Source organism: Budorcas taxicolor, chromosome 13 (genome assembly GCF_023091745.1).
Source record: "Budorcas taxicolor isolate Tak-1 chromosome 13, Takin1.1, whole genome shotgun sequence".
Lineage (NCBI taxonomy): Eukaryota > Metazoa > Chordata > Mammalia > Artiodactyla > Bovidae > Budorcas > Budorcas taxicolor.
The window spans coordinates 72,966,385-72,972,405 of NC_068922.1; positions in this window are offsets into that span (position 1 = coordinate 72,966,385).

Here is a 6,021-nt window from a genome sequence, read left to right on the forward strand (position 1 = left end):
AATGGACACATTTCTAGAAAGTTATAAGATGCCAAAAGATGGGCCCAAGAAGAAACAGAGAATGTTAATACGTTAATGAGTATTAAAGAAATGGAAATGGCAGCCAGAGCCCTCCTGCTCTCCCACATCAGACCCAGACATCCTTACAGGAGTTCCGCTGAATTTTAAAGGAACAATGAATGCCTAGCTTATACAAGGAGCTACTCCACATCCCCTCAAAAGCCAACCTAGTGTATTGGTGAGACAAGTGTCATCTTGGTTGCCAAGGCCAGAGAAGACAATACAGTAAAAGAAAACGATGAGCTCATTTCATTTACCGATACAGGATGGAAAAAATACTAACTACAGTATTAGTAAACTGAATTCAGCAGTGTGTGAAAATAGTGATAATACCTAACCATTAGGAAGGGTTTATCCCAGAAATGTATTAACATCAGAAAACCCACCAGTATTATTCATGGAATCATTAAATCAAAGGAAAATAAAAAAGGTCAAGGACTTCCCTAGTGGTCCAATAGCTAAGACTGTTCGCTCCCAGTGCAGGGAGCCCAGGTTCCATCCCACGTGCTACAGCCAAAAAAGATCCTGAATACTGCAACGAAGATCAAAGATCCCATGTTCCTCAACTAAGACCCAGTTCAGCCAAACAAACAAATAAATATACAAAAAAATCTTTTTAAAATCCAATGATTGTCAATTGACCCAGAAAAAACTTTTGTTAAGAACCTTAGGTATTTAAAAAACCTTAGGTATTTATTTTTTAAAAAATCTTAGCAAACAAGGAGCATAAGAGAAGCTTCTTGATTTGGTAGATAGAAAGAAAGAAAGTGAAGTCACTCAGTCGTGTCCAACTCTTTGCGACCCCATGGACTGTAGCCTACCAGGCTCCTCCGTCCATGGGATTTTCCAGGCAAGAGTGCTGGAGTGGGTTGCCATTTTCTTCTCCAGGGGATCTTCCCAACCCAGGGACTGAACCCAAGTCTCCCACATTGCAGGCAGACACTTTACTGGCTGAGCCACCAGGGATGTTCAGTATCAAAAAACCTCCAGAAAATATGATTCTTAGTGGAGAAACTTTATGTGTGTGTCAGGATCAGGAACAAGCCAAGAATGCCCATTATCACTGCTAATGCTTAACTCATCCGGAGAAGGAAATGCCAGCCCACTCCAGTATTCTTGCCTAGGCAGTCCCACAGACAGAGGAGCCTGGTGGGCTATAGTCCGTGGGGTCGCAAAGAGTTGGACACACCTTAGTGACTAAACAACAACAAATGCTTAACACATAGTCCCAGAGTCAGGCTACAGCTAAAAGGAGACAAAATAAGAGGTATAAAGGTTGAAAGGGAAGAGATAAAACTGTTCTTTGTTGATGGTGTGATTCCTTACCTTGAAAAATGAAATAAACTGACAGTATCAGAACAAATTAGAGAGATGAGCAAGTTTGCCAGATACATGATCAATAATAAAAATCAATAACACTTTGATACCAGCAATACTCAAAACAATAGTGGCTTAAACAAAGGGGCATAAACACACACATATTATATGCAAACAGAATAATATATAGTAACATTATATTTTTATTATATTAACTTCTCATAGTATTCTTGTATGTAACATGTATACTGTTTTTAAAATCACGTGAATAGCCACTATAGGTGGAGCCCAGGATGCACACGGCAGCTCTGATGTCATCAGAGATCCAGGCTCCGTTTTTATTTCTCCTCTTCCTTCCTCTGCACCTGAGGGCCATCTTTAAGATACCCTCTCAGTCCAATATGGCTGTCAAGCTTCACCATCACGTCTGATGACTGACCAGAAGCAGGAGGAAGGAAGGAAGGGTGGTATTGGGACAGAAGGGATGCTCTTCCCTTTCAGAAGCCTTCCCAGAATTTGCACATAACACCTCTTCATGTATCTCATTGCTAGAACTGGTCACACAGCCATGCCTAGCTGCAAAGCTGAGTGCACTGCCAGCCCAAATAAAATCAGGGTTTGATTATGAGGGAAGGAGGGAAGAAAGGATATTGGAATGGGTCTCCATCAGGCTCTGCCATAGAACCCAGTTTCCACAAAAGGGAAATAAGAGTCCCAGAGAGGTGAGCGCACTTACACACAGCCGCGTAGCAAGTGTCAGAGCTGGGATTTTCATCTGATTCTCGATCTTCCCATGGTACGGGGCTCCCTCTTACCCGAGTACATCCAACCATAGGAGCACTGGCCCTGACTCTCCCAGCCCTGCTGGGGTGAGGGTCTGTTTGGGTTTGTCTGTCCCCACGACCCTGTAGCAACAGTGATGTCCCCAGTGTTGAGCATTTATTCACACAGACACCACCCCCGCCCCCACACACACACACACCAGTCTCTCCAGCTTCTTGCACAGGGCTTGGCATGTAGATGTGCAATGAACACAAAAGAGGAAGGCAGGGAGGAAGCTGACAAGCTGTGAATGGCTGAAATTGGCTTCATCCTTGCAACTGCAGACACGTTCCTGGCTCCCATATGCTGCACCCTGAGCTAAAGAGGTGTTTCCCCAGTTTCACTTTTCAGAGGCATTTCCTAGACTCTCAAGTGTTAGGCCTAGCTCGGGTCTGTAAGAACAAGAAGGCCACCTCAAAACAAACAAAAATGGGTGAAATCAAATGCCACAGAAGTATGTGTCCCAGATCCTCAGACACTGTGGAAAAGAATATGTCATGTTTCTCACTCTGATTCGTCTTCAGGGACCTACAGAAAAAGATCACATTTCCCAGCTTCCCTTGCCGGCAAGTTCGGGTCACGTGACTTGTTCTGGCCAATGAAATACGAGCAGAGGGATGAGCATCATCACTTCCGGTTTGAAGCGGTGAAGAGCTAGTGTGCCTTGTCCATCTCTCTTCTCCAAGGTGACCTTGGAGCCCACTGATCTAGAATGAAAGTGGAAGTGAAATCACTCAGTCGTGTCCAACTCTTTGCGACGCCTTGGACTGTAGCCTACCAAGCTCCTCGGTCCATGGGATTCTCCAGGCAAGAATACTGGAGTGGGTTGCCATTTCCTTCTCCAGGGGATCTTCCCGACCCAGGGTTTGAACCAGGGTTTGGAGGCAGACGCTTTAACCTCTGAGCCACCAGGGAAGCTGCAATGTGCATACGAGTCACCTGGGAGTCTTACTAATGCAGATCCTGCTGTGGGGGGAGGGGAGGGGAGGATCTGAAATTCTTCACTTCAAAGAAGCAACTGAATGGGTAGGGAAGGGTGGTTTGAGAGGATGCAGCTCCAAGATGGAGAAGATCTGCCCAACTTCACTGGACTATTTGCCACCAAAACTAAATCTTTGTTGGGTTAAGCTGTTGAGATCTGGGAGTTTATTTGTGACCTCAGCATAGCTTAATTTACCCCAATTCAAACATTGGGATAGGGAGTTGTCATTTAGCCAGTCAACCCCTATTTCTTGAGTTCCTACCATAAACTCATTTTGTGCAGGTTTCTTTCCCCCCCCCCCCCCCCCCCGCCACCCCCCTGCAGTGGAAGCAAAGAGCCTGAACCCCTGGACCGCCAGGAAAGTATGCCTGGATGCCTCTCTCGTGAGGAGTCCCTCACTCTCCCGGTCGTCACGTGCCAGGCCAGCACCTGATAGTGAGAGTTCCTTACATTTTTCTCCCTTGGCACCTCTCTTTCTGCATCCTGGTCCCAGTGCCAAAAGTCACTGGGGGAGCCAGGATTTGAAGTGGGGACTTTTTGGCTTACAAGCCTGAAATTTGTTTCCAGTAGTGCAAAGAGCATCTGTGCTCAGTCTCGGGTCTTATTTAGGGGAACCTATAGCACTAGCCAAAAGTCTCATGGGTTCCCCAGACTGTCACATCCCTCTAGTGCCAAACTTGGCACTTTGGGGGCCTGAACCCCAGTAACCAGTCAGCACAGGGGCAGCTCCTGCTGTGGATTTTCAGTGTTTTGTGATGTGCGTTCATCACTCACACTCTCATCACCCGACACTGTGATGCCAACCCACGTGCTTCCTGAACTGGCCAGGCCCCAGGACCACCCGCTGTTCACACTCGCCCAACTTCGGTTGTTTAGAGAGAACAAGTTCCAAGCACAAACACATGCTCTGCCTCAGAGGGGCCCCTGAGGCAGGAGGCAGCACTCCACTGGTGTCCTGTCACCTCCCGGTGCAGCGCACTCCGAGCCTCCTTCACTTCCCTTGGAAAGCACACCCAGCCTCACCCTCTCATTAATGGGGGCAGGACTCCTCCTCTGATAGGATACTGCTGTGAACAAAGTGCCTTTCTCCACCTCCTCCTAATGCCTCCTAGCTTTTTCTATCTTCCTTCTTGCCTCAGAGCAAGAACTGGTTCAAAGCTGTTCCTCCCAAATGGATACATGCGTATATATGGCTGAGTCCCTTCACTGTTCACCGGAAACTATCCCAGCATTGTTAATCAGCCATCCGCCAACACAAAATAAAAAGTGAAAAAATAAAATAAAAAGCCAAAACAAAACTGTTCCTCCCAGCAAAAATTAATCCATGGTGATAGAGGTCAGAACAGTGAGTACCTTGGGAGGCAGAGCATACAGTCTTGGAGGAGGCATCAGAAACTTTCTGGAAATGTATCTTGCTGGTGGTTACATGGGTGTGTACATATGTGAAGAGTTGTCGAGATGTGCACTGTAAGCATTTCTGTTTATATGTTACCCCTCAATTTAAAAAAAAATATATGCCACAGAGAGCCTTCTAAGCAGTAGCAAAAATAAATAACCACAGCATAGGTTTTGGAGTCATATGAACCTCCACTGAAAATCTGGCTCTGTTTTCTAGCTGTGTGACCTTTGGCAAGCTGCTTAACCTCTCTGGATTTCATTTTTTCTTTCTTTTTTTTTTTATTAAGGTGTGGATGACAAGGATTAGAAACACCACTTTTTAGAAAAAGTACTCAGCACAGGGGCAGCCCCCACTGGGTGCTCAATACATAATCACTTTCATTACTATTAAAACCAGAGACCTGGAACTTCCCTAGCTGTCTAGTGGTTAAGACACTGCACTTCCACTGTGGCAGGCATGGGTTTCGATCCCTGATTGAGGTGCTAAGATCCTGGCCTGGCCTAAACATAGAAAATAAATAAACGTGCAGCTACTTACTCACGTCTGACTCTTTGCAACCCCATGGACTCTAGTCTGCCAGGCTCCTCTCTCCATGGAATTTTCCAGGCGAGAACACTGGAGTGAGTTGCCATTTCCTCCTCCAGAGGAGCTTTTCAGCCCCAGGACTGAACCTGTGTCTCCTGCATTGGCAGGCAGCTTCTTTGCCACAAGCGCCACCTGGGATGGTGGTTTCGTTGCTAAGTCGTGTCCGACTCTTGCTACCCTGGTCTCCAGGGGATGGGAAGATCCCCTGGAGAAGGGAATGGCTACCCACTCCAGTATTCTTGCCTGGAGAATTTCATGGACAGAGTCCTGGTGGACTACAGTCCATTGCAAAGAATCAGACGTGACTGAGTGACTAACACCAGTTGTATTTTAATAACATGTAGCTAAGCTTCAAATCAGCACATTTTGATTTATCCTTTAATAAACCTCTTTGACATGGAGGATTTCTAGGAATGCAGTTGCCACCAGCATACAGGGTCTCAGGAACACAGGTTCACCGAGAGTCAGTTCCTAACAGCTTGGAATCTTTTGTACTTGCTGCAAGTACAGTTCCTGCCTCCAGCCCTGTGGTATTACATATTTCTGCGTCTCACAAGTAGATCCAAAGAAAACAATGGCTGTAGAGTGATGGAGAAGATGAAGATACAGGTAGTTCAAGTCTGTCATCCCAGGTGACTTCTTGAAATTTTAATTTGTGTTTAAAATTTAGAAAAGTCAAACAGCGAAGGGTAACATTTTTGCATGGTAAGTGCAAATTCTAGTTCATAAGTGAACTATATTTGTTTTTTTCTCACAATGATGACAGATAACACTTTGTTATATGAAGGTGGTGGGTATTCCAAAACTGATCCACTCTGGGTGTAAAATACCCTAGGCCTGCCTCTAACTCAAACAG